Source organism: Balaenoptera acutorostrata, chromosome 21 (genome assembly GCF_949987535.1).
Source record: "Balaenoptera acutorostrata chromosome 21, mBalAcu1.1, whole genome shotgun sequence".
NCBI lineage: Eukaryota > Metazoa > Chordata > Mammalia > Artiodactyla > Balaenopteridae > Balaenoptera > Balaenoptera acutorostrata.
In genome coordinates, this window is record NC_080084.1 from 23,604,661 (window position 1) to 23,627,008 (window position 22,348).

A 22,348-nucleotide genomic window follows, 5' to 3' on the forward strand; every position below is an offset into this window, starting at 1 on the left:
GAATTCAAGATGGGCAGTCTCACAAGGCATAGGAATGGTTAAAAAGATTGGCTAAGGGCAATTGAGCCATCATTTCCTGGATGTTTCTGAAGAGGAAAGAAATAGAGTGGAACACCTTGGAAATGAGTCATTTGGTAAATGGGTGCCCACTGTGAGAAAACGTGAAGATACAGGGGCTATATTTTATTGTAATTAATCTCTAGAGGATAAAAAGAGAATGTGCAAGAAACATCTTTGGTTTTACTTTATTGTTATGATTAATTATCTCTCTTTCTCTTCCCCTCACCTTTCAGGGGTCCAATACCTTCTAGCTAGAGCCCCTGTGATATTATATCTGTGTGTGTGTGTGTGTGTGTGTGTTTGTGTGTGTGTGTGTGTGTGTGTGTCTTTCACGTAATGTCTTAATTGCTTTTTAAAATAAGCTTTCCTTTCCACACTACACCTGGGGAGACTTTTTGTGTGTGATACTTATCTATTAAGTGTTCAGTGGTTAGGAAGCCAGAGCAGCAATCTACAACACAGTAGTTGGCCAGAAGACCATCTGTGTGGAGACATGAGGACAGAAAATGGTTAAGATAAACAAAACATAGCTATGTCAGGTAGAAGCAGGGTGTTCTGCCTCAGAATTCTCGATCTGGTCATCAGGGTTCATTCCTTGGGTCAGTATATGGGTGAGAATATAACCCAATTCCACAAAGTAATACACCAGCTCCAAACTTTCTTCCTTCCACTATACAACATTTAAAAAATAATGTGTATGTACTTTGTGAAAATGCCTAAACTTTAAGTCCGACCTTCTGCTGTTATTTTCTCACGATTTCTGTTTATCAGAAATGATGTCCATTTTTCATCCATTCATTCATTCAGAAAATACGTATTGAATGCCAACTATATTCCAGGAACTGTTGTCAAAGTTGGGAACAAAGCAATGAACAAAACCGACAGAATAGGCAAATTGATTTCGGCTCATTAAAAACCTCCTATAGGATTAACTTCTGTAACATTTCCTTCAATTTCTGATTGTACCTGAATCTAGATCGTCATGATCTAGAGTACAATGCTTATGTAGCATAACCCATCACGGTAGGCTGAAAAACCATTGCCCCTCCCCCGACCCCTACACCACATCTACACCCTAACCTCTGGAACCTGGGAGTGCTACCTGGCATGGTAACGAGGAGTCTGACCTCATTTCTGGATGCTTGACTGCTGACAGTCATCAAGCTCACCCCTCATTCTTCACTTGTACCCACATCTGGAAAATCTGATAAGGCAGAATGAATGCTCCCTCTTTTGGCGCTGGTGGGAAAGTCACATCACACGATCCCCTTCTTGCACACAGAAATTTTCACTCAACCCTGGCCCACCCCCGCAACCACAAGAGAAACTCAGGCCTGTCTCCTTCCCTTGCTTTTCAGGCCATTTCAGACCTTCTTGAGAGTCCTACCTGCCCTCCTCAGAAACTTCCACTGTATAAATAGTGGATCTTTTCATATCCTCTTGGTTTGCGTGTGGCGTCATCAGTCTTGACACTGGAGACACATTTTAGGTGACTGTTCATCTTCCTTTACAGGTGAACATAACCTATAGAGGGAAAAAGAGGGAAAAAAAGTCTTTGCAGATGTTGTTAAGTTAAAATTTTTGAGATGGGGAGGTTATACTGAATTCTCCAGATGGGCCCTAAGTGCAATCACATGTATCTTTTTAAGAGGGAGACAGAGGGAAATTTTACCACACACAGAGAAGACAGTATGAAGATGGAGCGTACAGACATCAGAATGATGGCCTCAAGGATTCGAGGGATGTGACCACAAGCCAAGGAATGCTGGAAGTCACCAGAAGCTGGAAGAGGCAAGAAACAGATTCTCCGCTGAGCCACTGGAGGGAGTATGGCCGTCCTCACACTTGATTTTGTCCTTGATACTGATTTCAGACCTCAGGCCTCAAGAACTGTGCGAGAATAAACCTCTGTTGTTTTAAGCCACTTAGTTTGTGGTAATGTGCTACAGTAGTTCTAGGAAACCAATACACCCTCAACAGATGAGTGCTTTTCCCTCTGACATTCTATGCACTGTTGGACACCTCAAGACCATTTTCCCTGGTCCCTGTTTAAAAGCTCCGATTCCTTCAAAGCACATGACCTCTCCTTTCATAGGTCTCCATTTGCATTGCTGTCTGAAGGCTCTCCCTGCCTACCTTGCTCCCTGTCCTTTAATCCTTCACAGTTATTTAGCTAGGTCTTGCAACACCTAATCCTGCTTGGCATTTGTGTCTCAGAAGACCCCAGCTGACACAAATGCTTCATGGGTACTCGACCCTAATATTTCTCCCTGCTCTTACCCTTCATCCCCTATAGCAGCAAAAGGGGCCTTGTCACTCCTTTCCTTAAAGTTCTCCAGTGGCCTCTCATTGTTCATCCAAATCTAACCATGGCCTCAAAACTTTAAAAATGTGGCCTCTGGCTATCTCTTCAAATTTCTCCTCTGCTCCTCTGCCCCTGTGACGCTGGTCTCCTTGCTGTTACTTGAGTTCACGTGACACAGACCCACTTCAGAGTCTCCCCACACCTTTTTCTCATGCAGAGGTCAAGAATGCTCTTCTCCCGAATGTCCACATGAAAAATCCTTTACTTCTTCTGAGTTTCTGTTCTCATGTCTTCCCCTCAGGAAAACCTTCCCTGATCCCAACTGGATCTAAAACAGGAACTATTTCCTACAACGATCACTTCAAACATTACTTAAATGTATTTAAAGGTCCGAATATGCCAGCAGTTTTTCAAAGAATTCTTGAATAAGCCCCAAATAAATGTCAAATAAGAATGTAAAATAAGTGCTCGCTTCGGCAGCACGTATACTAAACTTGGAACGATACAGAGAAGATTAGCATGGCCCCTGCGCAAGGATGGCACGCAAATTCGTGAAGCGTTCCATATTTTTTTGTTATAAAGCAGAAACTAACACACCATTGTAAAGCAATTATACTCCAATAAAGATGTTAAAAAAAAAAGAATGTAAAATAAAATCATTTCTTTTGATAGCACAATATGTTAGATATTCACAATCTCCGGGAAATATTTTCCTCTGAGATTATTAAAGGTACACTTCCCTTTTCTTCAAACCATGAGAGGTTAAGTATTCTTTCCACTAATCTATCAGTTATTTATAAAATAAAATAAATGCATTGTGAAAATGGATGTAAACGAACAGTGACAATTTGTTTTATATTCTGAGTACATTTGCCATAGTTTGCATTTTAATGGCCTGCCTGGTAGCTCTTTGAGAATGTTGTTAGAGGCCAATAATTCTTAGAAGAGTGCAAATTATGAAGAGAGAGGTTTGATAAAGTGCTTATTATTTTGGTGGCTAAGCTATAAGAACTCATGTCTGAAGTTGATTTAAGAGTATTTCTTAAAAGTGGTCCAATGTGGTTTATTTCTAAGAGTCTTTTGCTGTATTCATCTAATATTAATTATTTGGAATTTAAAAATCATATTATGAAAGTATTTACTTGACACATGTTACTAAGAGTCAAATTTCAATAGGCCGATTATCAAGACCACACCTTAAGACACTGAATTGTCCCAGGGATGAATCATCTCACAACCTAACCTGTACACAGTAAATTCAAACATATGGAAAACACACTCAAATACGAAAAAGGAAATAAATTTATTAGAGCTTTTTATGAATAAGACTTCAAGTGATGCTTTAACTAATTCCCTTTTTTATTTGAGCAAATTTGGATTTTGAGCTATTCTTTTTTTTTCTGAAACAGACTTTTTAAAAAGTAACATAATTTTAAAAGTGAGGAAACTATAGAGATAATCTGAGCAAATCGCCTCATTTAAAAATGAGATTAAGGTCTAGAGAAGAAGGTGACTTGCCAAAACCCACAGACCTAATTGATGTTAATCAACAGCACTATTGGAGGTCAAACTCCAGCGTAGTAACTCCAAGTGAATGTTGTTTTCATTAAGCTACAATATTTTTATTCCATAATAGTTTTATGAAAGAATGATTCACTCAATTTATTTTTCCTCCGAATTTTTATAGCACAAGTGTCACACAAGATAAGGTTTCTGCTTCAAAGAGCTTGGGGTTTAATTAAAGAGATTTAAGGTACATTTATTGAAACAACTAATGAAGTAATGGCATGTAATTATGTACAGAAATGGTAACACGTAGGTTATGTGATTACCATTTTGCTGATATTTGAAATAGAGAGAAAATACAAGTATATATATTATGTATAATATATATATATAAAATCATTAACAAAGTTGGACTCTCTTAGAAATTAACAGATGGAGTAGGAAAAAGTAAATAAGACAGAAAAGGAAGTGAATGACACCACTGTAACAGAATATTTAAATGAAATTTTCTGTCTCATTTTCCACTGAAGCCCCAAAACAACAGCAGCGAATTACTCCCCACAACCCAAAGTAAGGTGCTAGCTGCCCACAGAGTGCTTGAAGAAGACCTTGTTGGCAACCGGTTTTATAACCCTTTCTCGAATTTGAAAATACATTAAAGTTGAAGAGGCTATGAGTTGAAAATTAGAGTATTTCTTTGGAAAGTTGTCAGGGTTGCTTTCCTCTCCTCTTAGCTTAATAAAGGGACCTCAATAAATAAGCCCTGTTGGAGAGCGCACAATATGTGTTTCCTAAAGCTGATGTGACACTAAGAGCTGGTAACTCATACTTAAGGAACAGTCTAAAAGCAAGAGACTAACTATAGTAGCCTCTGGAAGACAAGCTTAAGGAGGGATGGTACTACTCATGAGTGCAGTTAAAGTTGTCTATCTATCCCCCAGCACCTAGATGTGGAATCTGTGTAGCTACACTAGCTTGTCCAGTTTTCTGCCCAAAAGAGATTCTGCAAAAATGAGACGTTCTCAGCAGAAAGAAACTGGAGATGAACTTTCTGCTGCAGAAACTGCAGTGCAGCCAAAAGCAGCCAACAGAACGAGAGGCAAGGTTCTGAGTTGAAGGACCTGTGTTCAGAGGGTCAAGAGGGGAATATGCATGAAACCCATGAAAATAACCACGGGAGAGAGCTTTAAATCTGTGCACAGCCAGAATAAACTCACACCAGGTCCCATAAAAGCCAGGCAGTGAGACCTTCCCTGCTTCTCACCCTCCTCTCTCCTCTCCATTCCTTCTAATTCTGCTCTGTGAGTGGGTAAGAGGGTAAAAGGGCCCATTGGGAAAATTAAGGAAAGGATATGCCTTTCTCATCCTACCATCAGCTTCAGGTCTGAAGCAGAAAAAGCTGGCAGAGATGAGAAGCTTTCATTTGGTATGAATTTGCAGCACTGATTTCTACACTGGACTGGATTCCACAGTTACTGAAATGAGACTTTCTATCTAAAAGTGATTGGGGTACATCTTTGGTATATGTGAATAATCAGAAAAGTCATGTGAATGAAAATTCAAGGGACAGAAGAAAAATGGTTGACTGAAGAGATTTAAAGAAATAGTGTAGTGGGAGGAAGGAATAAGTTCACTTTCTGACTGCACCCTAAAGTCCTGCTTATTCTTCATAATGATTATACAAGTTGTGTGTGTGTGTGTGTGCACGTACACACTATCTCTATGTGAAAATAATTTTTTCTCTTTTCTGGGACAATATTATACATACACACACACACACACACACACACACACACACACACAAACCCATTAGTGCCACAAGAAAAATCAAAATTAATGCACAAAAGCTAGAGTCATACAGATATTGAAGGACCTCAAAATAATAAAATTAGAAAAATATATATATTTTAAAACTATGCAGTTCCCCTGCCAAAAGCCAAAAAAGGGAAAGAAAACGATTAAAGAATTCTACTTGGAAATTCTCAAACATTCTTTTAAAAAGCCTCACTCTGGAAAATTTTTGTAACCAATGGTTGTGCTGGTTCTAAATATGAAATCCATCCTAATATCCACTGACAGATTCAAGCCAAATTTCATGAGGGATTGGGTACTAAAGTTCACAGAACATTGCCACTAAGACTTATGCTGCTGAAAGTCTGAAACTGTTTGGATAGAGGCTAACAGGAGAACAGGGGTGACGTGGGAGTTGGCCCCAATAGAGTAGTATGACCCCAAGGGAAAGGGTGGGTGCTTTTGTTATAGAGCAGAGAACCAGAAATTGAGCTGTGTTTTTAGAAACAAGAGGGAATGGCTAGTTTAAGTTTCAGCCCTTTTGATCTCACTAAAGCTGGCAGCAATCACTGGTAGTCTAAAAGGCAAGAGCTTGTCCTGGGAGGAATGTCTAGTGGGACTGAAGAGATGTGTTGGTTAATTGAGAATTTTTGCTTGTGCTAACATGTGAATACATTTGTATAGCCAGTCAATGTTTGGGGTTTTTTTTTTCTCATTTGTAAAATACTTTCCCCTTAGTCAAATACATTCTACAAGAGTTGCTGATTCACTTTTTCCATGAAAAGTGAAAATTGTTTTATAATGAGTCACATTACGTATTCTACCTATCCCAAAACTCAGATTATAGAAATGGATACTGTGTCATCTGATCCAAACTTTTCATTTATGTTCACAGGTACATTGATAAACAGAGTATCATCAACATACATAAAAATTTAAAACTAGTTTTTCTGATGATTCAGATTTTCTGTAGGTTTCATGAATATTTCTTACTGCTCTGAAATACAAATACGCTGAATCGATTCCTTCAATTTAATACTATAATTATTTTTTATGTTTTCAACTAGGACATATATGATAACATCTATTAGAAAACTAAAAAAAAAAAGATGTTGGATTACACAAGAGCAAGTAACCCTCAGTCTATAATTAAACTTTCAATAAAAATGCTATTGGTGGGAGAGGGGTTTATGGGAACTCTGTACATTCTACTCAGTTTTTCTGTGAGCCTAAAACTGTTCATAAAAATAAAGTCTATTAAAAATACACTAAAAATGCTATTTGGCATTGAAAGTCAAACCTCATGTCAGGTAATTAACCATATTCTCTAACTGCTGGATGACCATTACTGTTCACTGATTACCTGGGAGAAGAAGCACTAGTTGTATATTTAAATGGTGCTGCTCTCAGATGAATAAGGTCAAATAGGTTATATATTTTGATTCAAAAAGATGCATTAAATCAGCAGATATATATAAAGGTCACAAAGAATGTTGAAAGATATCATCATTCCTTCAATATAGCTAATGCCTCCTTAATAAATGATATGAGCTAAAATTTATAGAGTACTTACTCTGAGATAAGTAAAACTACTATCCCTATTTTACCCTGGAGAGAGGGAAGACTTAGAAAAAGGATAAGTGAATGAACCATCTAAGGCCACACAAGGAGGAAATCTTAGAGACTGGACTCAAATCCACTATCTGCCTTCAGGGACTGCACACTTAAGTACCACAGATATACCTCTACCCTTGACAAATCACACATGTTGAAAAAGGAATCAGTGATCAATTTTAAATTACAATTGACCATTATAACTGGCTCATCTTACTATTGATAACTTTTGTTAACAAGAAAATATTATTGGGCTAGCTTGTTCCAATGAATTATCTATACATAATTTCAAATATAACAGTATTTACAGGCAGAATTTTCCAATAGCAATACCTATGGTTTCTTTGCTTTGCTTTTAAGTCGCTGTGGACAGTTAATGAAGATGAGGCAGGGCTTCTCGCCTCCTTGCCAGGTTATATATAAACTTAATCAGAAAGAGGTGCTCTACATTCACCAAGAAACGGCTATTAAAGTTCTCTGAACTGTACACTCAGCTCCACTGAGTTTAATCATTGAAAAGGATTTTATTTTTACTTTAGGACATACACAACCTTGACCTGAGGAAACCTGTTTTCTGCAAATCAGGATTCTTTTGAAACTACTTCTTCAGCAAATTGGTGACTATGTGGTAATATGATATGAGAGGGAATAAAGAAAAAGTATATTTGTGCTGCTGAAATTATAAAAAGGATGAGTGGTTAAGACAGGGCTGCAACTAAGCTGTGTCTGCACATATTCCATGAAGTGGATAGTGAGATCTATCACACAAGGTAAGCCAAGCTAAAATACCACTTTTCCTTCAATTATATGGATATTTCAAACAATATACTTTCCTTGGCTTAAAAATTTTGGCAACTGCTGATCTTCACCTCTTTACAGCCCTTTTGCAGTCTTCTATTTGAAGAAATTTAAGTGAGGAAAAACTTCAAAATTCATAGAAAACATATAATGGTATAGAGTGTCCACTTATACCAGCTTGTGTCTGTGGTTGCCAGCAGTTCTACACTTAATCTTACAACGATAAGTTTCTGCAACAGTAGACTCAGTAGTAGCTGGTTCCACATACAAGTTGGAAAGTTGTGAAAGGTGCATGTGGTTAAAGAGAGTAGCCCCCAGATTTAGAAAGACTATTCAAGCTTCAACATTGCTTGTCCAGGGTTCAGGGAATCTTCCTGCACTGAATGGAAGGCAGACCAAGAGTGAAAATGCTGTGTGATGAAAAAGATATAATATAATGGACACGAAAAAGAAAAAGGGAGCTTTCAGTCAGAATGACCAGAATGCTTTGTAAGTAAGAAGGCAAAATATCTATTTCATATCAGATAAATAAGATGTGGATAAATGAGAACAAAAATGTCTCAGAGGTGGAAGCAGAGGTGGTGTGAGCAAAGTGACGTGTGTCACGGAGCAGTGATCTTAAGTCTTTCTGACTCACGTTGTGTTAGGACACTTAGGATGAAACCTGCCCGAAGTCTTTGCTACACACTTGTTGAATGAATGAGCATTAAATACTACTCAGATGAGCTGCACTATAGGAGGAAAGGGTAGGTGATAAAGCCAGAAACATCACCCGGAAGCAGAATATTAAGGACATCAAAGTCAGGTTAAGGACTGTGAACAATTTTCAGTAGGCAAGGAAATTGTTGAAAGCTTTTGAGAACAGAAGTAACATAAATGGAACTACGCTTTAAAAAACTATCTGGTTACCATACATAAGATGAATTATATGGCAAAGAGAAAACTGAGAGTCTACAGCAGAATCCAAATGAAATGAAATGAGTCTTTAAACCAAGATGAATATGGTACACACAGAAGAAAATGGATGCAAGGATTTGACAGAGATTGGCAAACAATTAATAGCAATTCAATATAGAGAATGAAGAGGAAAAGATTGATAAGTTTTAGGATTAAACCGACTAATCTACATTTTAAAAAACACAGGAAGGTGAAAAGATTTGATTACGTGCATTTGCTTTGCTCTGAGGCAATCTGATATAACAATAATAATGAGTGATAATAGTGATGATGATAATACACCAAAAACAGCCCAAACCTGGACAGTATTTAGCAGGTGCCAAGCCATGAACTAATAAATGCCTTACATGTGACTGAGTTCAGTAGGTATGGCTTTGGGTGTAATAAACACGAGAGATAGCTGAAGCCACAAGATTTGACAAGAGAAAACTTTTTTTTTTTAGAGTAAAAAAATGCCAGTCTTGCTGACAAGAGAAGAAAACAAGAGTTAAAGCAAATTAAAATGTCTAGTCACCTGAAAAAAAGTGCTGTTATTATTAATGGAAAGGGAAGTTTATAAGGGAGTTTTTAAGGAGAGTGGGAGGTCATCTGTTCAGTTTTTCAGTGTCCATCATATAATGCGAATACAGCACGGAAGTGGTATTCTGCAGTCAGCAGGACTTACAGGCCTGAATCATGCTTTACAGATCAGGATTGGAATTGTGACTCCTGAACTGTGAACCAGAACGTGAATACATATTTTGGAGTTTATTTCTAATTTTTCAAGGTATACATCTTTTCTTCCCAACTAGATTAAAATCTACATCAAGATGTGGAAACTATTTCTTTAGTATCTTCTGTAACTTCTCACATAGTGCTGGACACACGGTAATAGTAATACATTCCTTTTAGATACATTTTTTTTTTTTTTGGCCACACCTCGAGGCATGTGGGATCTTGGTTCCCTGACCAGGGACTGAACCCATGCCCCCTGCAGTGGAAGCATGGAGTCTTAACCACTTGACTGCCAGGGAAGTCCTAGATACATGTTTTAAGAAAAACTTTAGATGATTTTCCCACCAATTAATTAAAGCAAACATAGTGATTCTAATTCTGGTAAGGTAAATATCCTAACAAGGTAAAAATCAACTTTAAAATAAAAAGCACTACATTTAATTCACTACCACTCCTGATAAGCCCATTAAATTAGAAACCAATCCACACCTGATTCTCCAATGGTCCAAGAAGCAAGACCCTGTGGTGCTTTGATTCACAAACTGGATACTGAAGGAACTGTCTGCTATGTTATGTTCAAAAAGCCGAAGTCTATGTTGGGCTATTTATAAGCAACATAATATTTCTTATAATGACATACCAAGCATATTCATATGTACAATCACCTCAGTTGGACTTCCCTGGTGGCGAAGTGGTTAAGAATCCGCCTGCCAATGCAGGGCACATGGGTTCGAGCCCTGGTCCAGGAAGATCCCACGTGCCGCTGAGCAACTAAGCCCGTGCACCACAACTACTGAGCCTGCATGCCACAACTACTGAAGCCCGCGCGCCTAGAGCCCGTGCTCCGCAACAAGAGAAGCCACCGCAATGAGAAGCCCGCGCACCACAGCGAAGAGTAGCCCCCACTCGCCACAACTAGAGAAAGCCCGCGCACAGCGACGAAAACCCAACGCAGCCAAAAGTAAATAAATAAATAAATAAATTTATTAAAAAAAAAAATCACCTCAATTTCCAGTTGTAAAGAGAGCTTTAGTAACTACATTCCAGTGGTGTATTTGAATGCAATAGTTCTAACATGATATACTATTTACCAAGTGTTTGTTATTTTCAATTTCAAAAATATAAATTGCTAATTTGAAAAATATATGATGAGAATATGGAAAGGGAGAAGGTATTTTTGAGGATGTAAAAGAGAGTACATGAGATGAATAGCAAGAGTGGGGACAAACACACAAAAGAGAGCTCCAGGGACAGCTAGGATGATCAAAAGGTCTTTCTTAATTATATATGAATGAGGAACTATGTTCCCTGACCAAAAAAAAAAAAATCTGCATTCTATTCTAGAAAGTGCTGTGACTTACCAACTGTTGTTCTACCACTGACTCAAGTCCATTCTAAAGTGTTTCTAAAATATTTTTTCCTCTCCCTTTGGCTATCTTTAAGGAGCTCAAGAAGACGCTCATAGATAAAGCAGAATGTGAATCACACCCACTGATAAACAATTAGGAGGCTTTGGTTGAAAAATGTCCCTCAAGTGTGGATTTAATTCATCAATTAGATTAATTAGAAGTATTTCATCAAAGACTGGTCATTTCTGAACTGAAGATACCTCTTAGCCATCTGAACAAGATATTTTTGTTTGTTTATAAAACAGATGCTTGTTGCAGCATGACCATAGTTTAAATTACTTTCTGGCAATATACCAGTTGTTTAGTTAGCCTTTGTCAAAATAGGAGAAATTCAACTTAGTTACCCTTATTTTACCTCCCAAGACAGATCCTAGGGATCCATTCATCCATTTAATTTTTCATTCATACACACATATATTAAAAATAGTCATTGAGCACTTTCTGTCCATTTCAATATATTACTGAACAGTTTTGGAGAAAATTTCATAAGGACACCAATTTACAAAATAAACTTATGGCTTCTGGCTTTAAATCTATGCAGTGTTACTCAGCAATAATTTACAGTAAAACATCAAAAATATGAACTCAATTGTGGAAATGATCACAGTTTAGAATTTAAAAATCTCTGATTTTGAGGTTACATTACTTTATATACTAAATTGATTGCATGGCTTCCCATAAATATAATAGCAATACTTATTAAATAGTCATTTCACAAACATATTACATAAAAATGACATATTAGGGGAGAGATGTCAACGAGACAACTGAAAAAGATGTCCCCCCTCAACCAACAATAATCTGGCATCCATCCATGGACAAAAGAGCCTTTGTGGGAACCACATAGGAAATTGGTGCAGTCCAAGCAGGAGGAGAGCCACTTGGGAAAGGCACCCAGCAGCACCCAGGTGGTGGAGTCAATGTCCATGGTCTTGACTGTAGATCTGGAAACAACTCTGTACTTCCGAGGACTCACTACAGTACCACACACCAGGGTAATTGGGAGGAGCCTCACCCACGTGTGCTTCGGGTAAAGGGCACCCAAACCAATTCCAGTGTGGACCTAGATGTGGCCCGTGAACCCGCTCCAGCTCCTCAGCTGTGGTCCAAGCACCCTGGGAGAACCCTGAATTAGACAATCACCCATGGACCAGAGAGCCTCTGTGGATGTCCAGGAGTCCAGCTGAGACGTTCCACCACAATGTTAAGGGGAAAAAAAAATCCAGATAGGCTGCATTGGAGAGGCTAAGAGGAACAGTTAGACTTCACAGCCTCATTCCTACCCTCCGGCGGCAAAGCTCAGTACCAGGAGAGGACTTCTGGGCCCATGATTTCTCGCGTGGGGAAAAGTGAGAGCCTGTGAGCGCATGCCCATTCTCCCCAGCTGTGCAGGATGCTGCCAAAGAAGCCCATTTCTCTCTCACTTCATGGGGTACTGAGTCATGAGCTGCACAACTGGGGAGCCGTGGCGGCTGGGAGAAGAGCAGCTGCGGCTCAGAGTGGAACGTATGAAGAGGACAGGGATCCTATTAACCGTGTCAGGGACTCCACTGGGAGGCCTGGCCAAGAGCCACTGGGGACACTTCGCCTGTGCAGGCCCAGGGGCACCGCCAGCGCTTCACAGGCCTCGCCCACACACCCCTCCACCCGGCGGCCGACTCCCCGTGTGCGCGCTCCCAAGGGCGGCCCCAGCGGGCTTTGCAGCCCGCACCAGCTGAGCATGCGCAGAAAGCTGGCCTGACTCGGTGGTCCCAGGAGAGACCGCCCTCGGGGAAGCAAAAGGGAGGTTGTCCAGCACACGACCAGGCTCCACAGGATGGAGAGACAGCACACAGACTTAAGGATTCTGCCACAAGAGGGAGCAAGAAGTACGGAGCAGGTGTGTCCATAGAGGGACGGAGAAGGCCTTGCAATCACTAGCAGGGCTGATGGAAGGCATTTCTCTCCTGAAGTCAGGCAGTAAAGACCAGAGGAGATGACTGCTGTTTGAAATGTGAAGACAGCAATGCCAGACTTCAAGAAACAAGAAAAGTCAATGAAACGTGACACCAACAAAGGAAAAAAAAAAAATTTTCCAGTAACTGACCCCAAGACATGGAGATCTTCAATTTATCTAATAAAGAATTTGAAGTGCTGAAAGAAAGAAAAAAAAGCCAAACAAGAATATTCTCAGCAGCAAAGCCATCCTTCAAAACTGAAGGAGAAACAAAGACTGTCCCAAACAAACAAAAGCCGAGGGAAATCATCAGGAAAGGCTGAAAGGAGTTCTTCAAGCTGAAATAAAAGGATTCTAATTAGTAACATGAAAACATATGGAAAAGGACAACACACTGATAAAGGTCAGTATATAGTCAAATTCAGAATACTCTAATGCTACAATGTGGTGTGTTAACCAGTTATCTCTAGTAAAATGTTTAAAGGACAAAAGTATTAAAAATAACTATAGCTACAATAATTTGTTACACAGCATAAAAATAGGTAAATTACGACATGAGAAACATAAAAGGGGTCATTATGCTAAGTGAAATAAGTCAGAGAAAGACAAATATCGTTGATGTCACTTATATGTGAAATCTAAAAAAGCTGAACTCATAGAAACAGAGAGTAGAATGGTAGCTGCCAGGGGCTAGGGGTTGGGGGAAATGGGGAGATACTGGTAAAGAGTACAAACTTCCAGTTATAGCATGGTGACTATAGTTAACAGTCCTATATTATATACTTGAAAACTGTTAAGAGAGTAAATCTTAAACATTCTTAACATATGCACACACACGCGCACACACACACAAAACATGGTAATTACGTGAGGTGACCTTATTTTGGTAACCATTTCACAAGAGATTCATTTGTCAAGTCATCATGCTGTACACCTTAAACTTACATAATATGTCAATTATATCTCAATATAGCTGAAGAAAAGATATATGGATTTTTTTAAACTGACATATTGAACTAATGCTGAAGAAAATAAATTCTCTTGAATTATTTTTATCCATTCAAATACTTTTTATCTTCATTTTCAGTGTTTAAAATACATCTACATGTGACCTATGTGACCTTTCGAAAACGTTGCCTTATAAAGTGTTGGATCTGCAGGGTAGCTAGGGAGCTAAGATGAGGGGAGGGGGCTGGGGATAAAAGTAGGGATTTTAGAATTAGCTCTGTAAAAATTATTAAGGAGAACTGGCAAAATTCTTTGCTACTTGACCAATCCACCAACAAATAAATATTTCTTTTAATTCGGCTATGTACTTGATCAATATCGCAGTGGTATAATACAGGTTTAAAGTGCCTAGTGAGTGACTGACTAGGGAATAATAAGGAAGAGCTTCACAGTGGAGGAAATTAAGCTGAGTCTCAAATGATGAACAGAAATTGCCAGGCAAAGAGAGGAATTCCTATCCAGGTGGAAAGGAATAATCTGTGAAAATTTACTCGCTTTTGGGAATGTCATGTTCTGAGTCATCGGACAATGAGATAAATATTGTGGCAGTGAGTCCAGAGGACTAGGTAGGCAACAGATAATTACACACCATGTATAAGATGATAAATAACTGAGATTTTATTGAGTAGGTTATGGGAAGCAAACAGAGACTTTAAGCAAGACATTAACAGTTCCACCTCCTTCTCTAGGAAAATAACTGGGAGAAAATGGAGGAAAAATTGGAATGGGAGGAGACTAGAGGCAGGAAGTAGTTTCTTGGAATAGACAAGACCACATTTGATGAGAATCTAAAGTAAAGCAGTGATAGTCAAACAGAGTAGTGGCTCTATTCAGAAACAGAATAAAGTGAAATTTTACAACTGGATGAATGTGAAAGTGAAGAAGAGGGAATAGAACAGATGAGAATTGAATGGAATTAAACAGAATGGAGTGGAATGGTTTGGGAGAGGCTAGGATGGAATGGAATGGGATGGAGTGTTGGAAAGGTGATAAAGCTATTAACTGATATCATTAAAACAGGAAGATAAATACATATCGGTCATAATAAAAAAGGAATTTGGCTTTAGCCATGTTAAGATGCCTATGGGAAATCCAGTAGATACATCAACAGTCAGAGAGAAATATAAAACTGAATCTCAAAGAGGAGATTAAGATAGAATAATAGATTAATACAAATTTGGAAGTAAACAGTGAAGAGCTGATAATTAAAGTCATAAAAGTGGATGAGATGATGCTGGAAAGTGAAAAGAGAAGACCTGGAAGGAACATTAAGGAACTTTAACACTTAGGGAGCAGGCAAAGGACTAATAAGAGCTAAATGTCCTATAGTTTACCGTAAAGTTAATTGGATAACATACTTTTCTCCAGCATATTAGGAAATCAGGGATAAAATGGTCATATTAATAACAAATAGTAGTGGTAATTATTACCGGAAATACATAAAGCAACCCACCATGACATGTGTTGGTATTAATGGAAGAATTAACACTTTATTCAATATAATACTATGGTATTTAGTCAGTAGGGGAGGATCCAGGAATACCAAAATTGCCTCTCTCTACAGCATCCACAAAGCATATTTATGTGCAAAAAACAATGGAAAATGCCTAATAGACCAAGGGACACAGGCTATTTTTAGCTGGGCTTGGGAGAACTTTAATAACCTGGGGTGGTCACAACTCTTTATCCTCAACTCTAGGTGTAATTTATTTTTAACTAAAACAGAACAGTCCAGTCAGCCTCCATACTCAAAGGAGGTGTGATCTTCCAACTAAAAGGAGCACATTTGAGCCCACGACAGTAAAAACTGGCCTGAGTCCTAGCAAAGCCAAAAGCTCTATATCCCCTGCTGTCACATAGGATAAAAACATCGGGTGATTGGGCTTTTGTCATTGCATTGCAGAGATGGGAAAGGTCACACCTATGTACAGGCATTTTAACGCAGAGTTTCTCACTGGTAAATGTGATCCAATCTGTGTCCTCAAATTCAATCAATGCTAAGAGGGCTTCTCTTCTCTGGGGTGAAGTAAAGGGGGAAAAAGTCTTGCCTGCCCTACAGTTGTATATTATACCTCACCTCAGTGCATTTGCAGTACAACCTTTTATGATGTGTATTTTCTTTATGTTGCAGATAAAAAAGAAACCTTCCCATATACTGAATATTGCCCAATGTTCTTTAAAAATTAAAAATTAGCAAAGCTAGGACTCAGATCTGGATCTGACTCCATGTGTAGTTTGGGTTCTACTGTCTTACCCTGGCCTATATGGAAATTACTGACTGTATCAGGAATGCATCAATACTATAGGCTGCTTTGGTCTTGCTGCAGTGTGATAGTTGATGTCCATGTATCCTCTAAAAATGTGCTTTCAAAAAGTTAACTTGGTACCTATTGCTATGACCAGAGAAAGTGACCCTATATTTCTGGCATATAATTTATAGTAGTGGCTTAAAAAAGAATTTCACACCTTTCAGCTTAACATGTATTTTGTAACTGAAATGGAATCTAACTGTGCAATAGGATAAAACCATGAAAAATTTTAGAAATTTTGTTTAAATATTTTGTAAAGAATTGTGCCTACAGATTACCTATATTTAAGGTCCACTCATGTAAAGAAGCCTTATGTATGAATTTAAATATAAAATGAGGACAATTAACAGGCTACTGGAGTCTAGAGTGACCATTTGATGCTCTTCTGCCAGATGCCATGAAATTAAATCTCTGTGATTTTGGGCTTCACAGACTCATCATATTATAGGATTGGGTCTTTCTGCTTTTCTCAAGGATGAGTGCTCAAGTATTTCAAGGTTATCATTTCCATTATACAGGAAGAATTTTCTCCTCCTGTACCCTGACTGAATGTGAAATCCCTTCTCCTCTGCATGTCTCTGTGATAACTGGAAGCTTATTTAGGAGCATGATTTGAATGAGCCCTAGTCCAGGAGGACAGTCCATCAGTTACAGGAATGCATCTCAGGTTTCACTATTCAGAACTTTAAAAACCATAGATTGATATTCAAGTCAACTGGTTTGAAACATACAGTTGATTTCTTTTTTTATTCTGGTTTATAACACACAAGTCTCTATAAAAATGTGTTTAATAAAGTCATATTTGTACAAAAAAAGTTGTAACCAATATAATTTGGAAGTTTTTTAAAGTCTTTACATTTAGACCAAGAAAAATATTTATAAGTATCTCAATGTTCCACTTGAGATGATTAGAATACCAGATCAACTCACTGCCTAGGAAAAAACATAGTCCACTCTTAATAAAGTATTGCCAACAGCATTTATAAGTTATTCAAAGGTCTTAAAAATGTCTGTGTATTTTGATCCTTCCAGTCACTAAAAAATTGGTAAGTAATTGAAGTGAACCTGAATTTTGTACTTGATTTTACCCTGTATTCAAGCAGTTGTTGGAGGAATAGTTATGGAGAATCACTAAGTTACATCCGGTTAGCATTATTCAATATGCCCCAATGTTAATTGGGGAAAAGGAGGTGGGTTTTTTTTAAAAGTAAAAATGTGGATATACATAATAAAGTTGCTAACACAAAGTTCATACATAGTTGGCAATGTGTCATTCTTTTTGAGCCCTGAGTTTTATGTGTATAAAATCTATTTCATTATACTTGTTTTAATCAAAGTTTAAGACAGAATTTCTTGCCAGATAATTTCTTGTAATTTCTGTTTTAAAAAATGGCTAAATTGTGAGAATCTATCGTTCTTTTTATTTTGTTAAGTTTATTGATTTTTTCTTCTTAGTCAACAAATTTTATACACATCAGTGTATACACGTCAATCCCAATCGCCCAATTCATCACACCCCCACCCCCACCCCCTGCCGCTTTCCCCCCTTGGCGTCCATACGTTTTTTCTCTACTTCTGTGTCTCAATTTCTGCTCGGCAAACTGGTTCATCTGTACCATATCCTAGGTTCCACATATATGCGTTAATATACGATATTTCTTTTTCTCTTTCTGACTTACTTCACTCTGCATAACAGTCTCTAGATGCATCCACGTCTCTACAAATGACCCAATTTCATTCCTTTTTGTGGCTGAGTAATATTCCATTGTATATATGTACAACATCTTCTTTATCCATTCATCTGTCGATGGGCATTTAGGTTGCTTCCATGACCTGGCTGTTGTAAATAGTGCTGCAGTGAACAATGGAGTGCATGTGTCTTTTTGAGTTATGGTTTTCTCTGGGTATATGCCCAGTAGTGGGATTCCTGGGTCATATGGTAAGTCTATTTTTAGTTCTTTAAGGAACCTCCATACTGTTCTCCATAGTGGCTGTATCAATTTACATTCCCACCAACAGTGCAAGAGGGCTCCCTTTTCTCCACACCCTCTCCAGCATTTGTAGTTTGTAGATTTTCTGATGATGCCCATTCTAACTGGTGTGAGGTGATACCTCATTGTAGTTTTGATTTGCATTTCTCTAATAATTAGTGATGTGGAGCAGCTTTTCATGTGCTTCTTGGCCATCTGTATGTCTTCTTTGGAGAAATGTCTATTTAGGTCTTCTGCCCATTTTTGGATTGGGTTATTTTTTTAATATTGAGCTGCATGAGCTGTTTATATATTTTGGAGATTACTCCTTTGTCCGATGATTCATTTGCAAATATTTTCTCCCATTCTGAGGGTTGTCTTTTCGCCTTCTTTATGGTTTCCTTTACTGTACAAAAGCTTTTAAGTTTCATTAGGTCCCATTTGTTTATTTTCGTTTTTATTTCCATTACTCTAGGACGTGGGTCAAAAAATATCTTACTGTGATTTATGTCAAAGAGTGATCTTCCTGTGTTTTCCTCTAAGAGTTTTATAGTTCCCGGTCTTACATTTAGGTCTCTAATCCATTCTGAGTTTATTTTTGTGTATGGTGCTAGGGAGTGTTCTAATTTCATTCTTTTACCTGTAGCTGTCTAGTTTTCCCAGCACCACTTAATGAAGAGACTGTCTTTTCTCCATTGTATATCCTTGCCTCCTTTGTCATAGATTAGTTGACCATAGGTGCGTGGGTTTATCTGTGGGCTTTCTATCCTGTTCCATTGATCTATATTTCTCTTTTTGTGCCAGTGTCATATTGTCTTGATTACTGTAGCTTTGTAGTATAGTCTGAAGTCAGGGAGTCTGATTCCTCCAGCTCCGTTTTCTTCCTTCAAGACTGCTTTGGCCATTCGGGGTCTTTTGTGTCTCCATACAAATTTTAAGACTTTTTGTTCTAGCTCCGTAAAAAATGCCATTGGTAATTTGATAGGGATTGCATTGAATCTGTAGATTGCTTTGGGTAGTACAGTCATTTTCACAATATTGATTCTTCCAATCCAAGAACATGGTATATCTCGCCATCTGTTGGTATCATCTTTAATTTCTTTCATCTTTTCTGCATACAGGTCTTTTGTCTCCCTAGGTAGGTTTATTCCTAGGTATTTTATTCTTTTTGTTGCAGTGGTAAATGGGAGTGTTTCCTTAATTTCTCTTTCAGATTTTTCATCATTAGTGTATAGGATTACAAGAGATTTCTGTGCATTAATTTTGTATCCTGCAACTTTACCAAATTCATTGAGTAGCTCTAGTAGTTTTCTGGTGGCATCTTTAGGATTCTCTCTGCAGAGTATCATGTCATCTGCAAACAGTGACAGCTTTACTTCTTCTTTTCCAATTTGTATTCCTTTTATTTCTTTTTCTTCTCTGATTGCCGTGGCTAGGATTTCCAGAACTATGTTGAATAATAGTGGTGAGAGTGGACATCCTTGTCTTGATCCTGATCTTAGAGGAAATGCTTTCAGTTTTTCACCATTGAGAATGACGTTTGCTGTGGGTTTGTCGTATATGGCCTTTATTATGTTGAAGTAGGTTCCCTTTATGCCCACTTTCTGGAGAGTTTTTATCATAAACAGGTGTTGAATTTTGTCAAAAGCTTTTTCTGCATCTATTGAGATGATCATATGGTTTTTATTCTTCAATTTGTTAATATGGTGTATCACATTGATAGATTTGCGTATATTGAAGAATCCTTGCACCTCTGGGATAAATCCCACTTGATCATGGTGTATGATCCTTTTAATGTGTTGTTGGATTCTGTTTGCTAGTATTTTGTTGAGGATTTTTGCATCTATATTCATCAGTGATATTGGTCTGCAATTTTCTTTTTTTGTAGTATCTTTGTCTGGTTTTGGTATCAGGGCGATGGTGGCCTCATAGAATGAGTTTGGGAGTTTTCCTCCCTCTGCAATTTTTTGGAAGAGTTTGAGAAGGATGAGTGTTAGCTCTTCTCTAAATGTTTGACAGAATTCACCTGTGAAGCCATCTGGTCCTGGACTTTTGTTTGTTGGAAGATTTTTAATCACAGTCTCAATTTCAGTGCTTGTGATTGGTCTGTTCATATTTTCTATTTCTTCCTGGTTCAGTCTTGGACGGTTATACCTTTCTAAGAATTTGTCCATTTCTTCCAGGTTGTCCATTTTATTGTCATAGATTTGCTTTTAGTAGTCTCTTAGGATGCTTTGTATTTCTGCGGTGTCTGTTGTAACTTTCTTTTTTCATCTCTAATTTTATTGATTTGAGTCCTCTCCCTCTTTTTCTTGATGAGTCTGGCTAATGCTGTATCAATTTCGTTTATCTTATTAAAGAATATGCTTTTAGTTTTACTGATCTTTGCTATTGTTTTGTTTCTATTTCATTTATTTCTGCTCTGACCTTTATAATTTCTTTCCTTCTGCTAACTTTGGGTTTTGTTTGTTCTTCTTTCTCTAGTTCTTTAGGTGTAAAGTTAGATTGTTTATTTAAAATTTTTCTTGTTTCTTGAGATAGGCTTGTATAGGTATAAACCTCCCTCTTAGAACTGCTTTTGCTGCAACCCATAGGTTTTGGGTCATCGTGTATTCACTGTCATTTGTCTCTAGGTATTTTCTGATTTCCTCTGATTTCTTCAGTGATCTCTTGGTTATTTAGTAACGTATTGTTTAGCCTCCATGTGTTTGTGTTTTTTACGGTTTTTTTCCCTGCCATTGATTTCTAATCTCATACATTGTGGTCAGAAAAGATGCTTGTTATGATTTCAATTTTTTAAAATTTACTGAGGCTTAATTTGTGACCCAAGATGTGATCTATGCTGCAGAATGTTCTGTGTGCACTTGAGAAGAAAGTGTAATCTGCTGTTTTTGGATGGAATGTCCTATAAATATCAATTAAATCTATCTGGTCTATTGTGTCATTTAAAGCTTCTGTTTCCTTATTAATTTTCTGTTTGGATGATCTGTCCATTGGTGTAAGTGAGGTGTTAAAGTCCCCCACTATTACTGTGTTACTGTCGATTTCCTCTTTTATAGCTGTTAGCAGTTGCCTTATGTATTGAGGTGCTCCTATGTTGGGTGCATATATATTTATAATTGTTATATCTTCTTCTTGGATTGATCCCTTGATCATTATATAGTGTCCTTCCTTGTCTCTTGTAACATTCTTTATTTTAAAGTCTATTTTATCTTAGATGAGTATTGCTACTCCAACTTTCTTTTGATTTCCATTTGCATGGAATATCTTTTTCCATCCCCTCACTTTCAGTCTGTATGTGTCCCTAGGTCTGAAGTGGGTCTCTTGTAGATAGCATATATATGGGTCTTGTCTTTGTATCTATTCAGCAAGCCTGTGTCTTTTCGTTGGAGCATTTAATCCATTCACATTAAAGCTAATTATCGATTTGTATGTTCCTATTACCATTTTCTTAATTGTTTTGGGTTTGTTTTTGTAGGTCATTTTCTTCTCTTGTGTTTCCCACCTAGAGAAGTTCTTTTAGCATTTGTTGTAGAGCTGGTTTGGTGGTGCTGAATTCTCTTAGCTTTTGCTTGTCTGTAAAGCTTTTGATTTCTCCATTCAATCTAAATGAGATCCTTGCTGGGTAGAGTAATCTTGGTTGTAGGTCTTCCGTTTCATCACTTTAAGTATATCATGCCACTCCCTTCTGGCTTGTAGCGTTTCTGCTGAGAAATCAGCTGTTAACCTTATGGGAGTGCCCTTGTATGTTATTTGGTATTTTTCCCTTGCTGCTTTCAATAATTTTTCTTTGTCTTTAATTTTTTCCAATTTGATTACTATGTTTCTCAGAGTGTTTCTCCTTGGGTTTATCCTGTATGGGACTCTCTGCACCTCCTGGACTTGGGTGGCTATTTCCTTTCCCATGTTAGGGACGTTTTCTACTATAAGCTCTTCAAATATTTTCTCGGGTCCTTTCTCTCTCTCTTCTC

The 22,348-nt window shown here is 37.9% G+C and overlaps 1 long non-coding RNA gene and 1 other non-coding gene across 2 annotated transcripts in view; one reads left to right on the plus strand and one right to left on the minus strand.

Moving 5' to 3' along the window:
• LOC130706178 (uncharacterized) overlaps positions 1-22,348 on the minus strand; it is a 250,353-nt gene that overhangs the window by 69,183 nt on the left and 158,822 nt on the right. The window contains exon 2 of the long non-coding RNA XR_009006565.1: positions 1,448-1,584. This is a non-coding gene — a long non-coding RNA (uncharacterized LOC130706178). The remainder of the gene's footprint in view (positions 1-1,447; positions 1,585-22,348) is intronic.
• On the plus strand, positions 2,830-2,936 carry LOC114236727 (U6 spliceosomal RNA). The gene has a single exon (XR_003622598.2). It is a non-coding gene; the product is annotated as a U6 spliceosomal RNA (small nuclear RNA).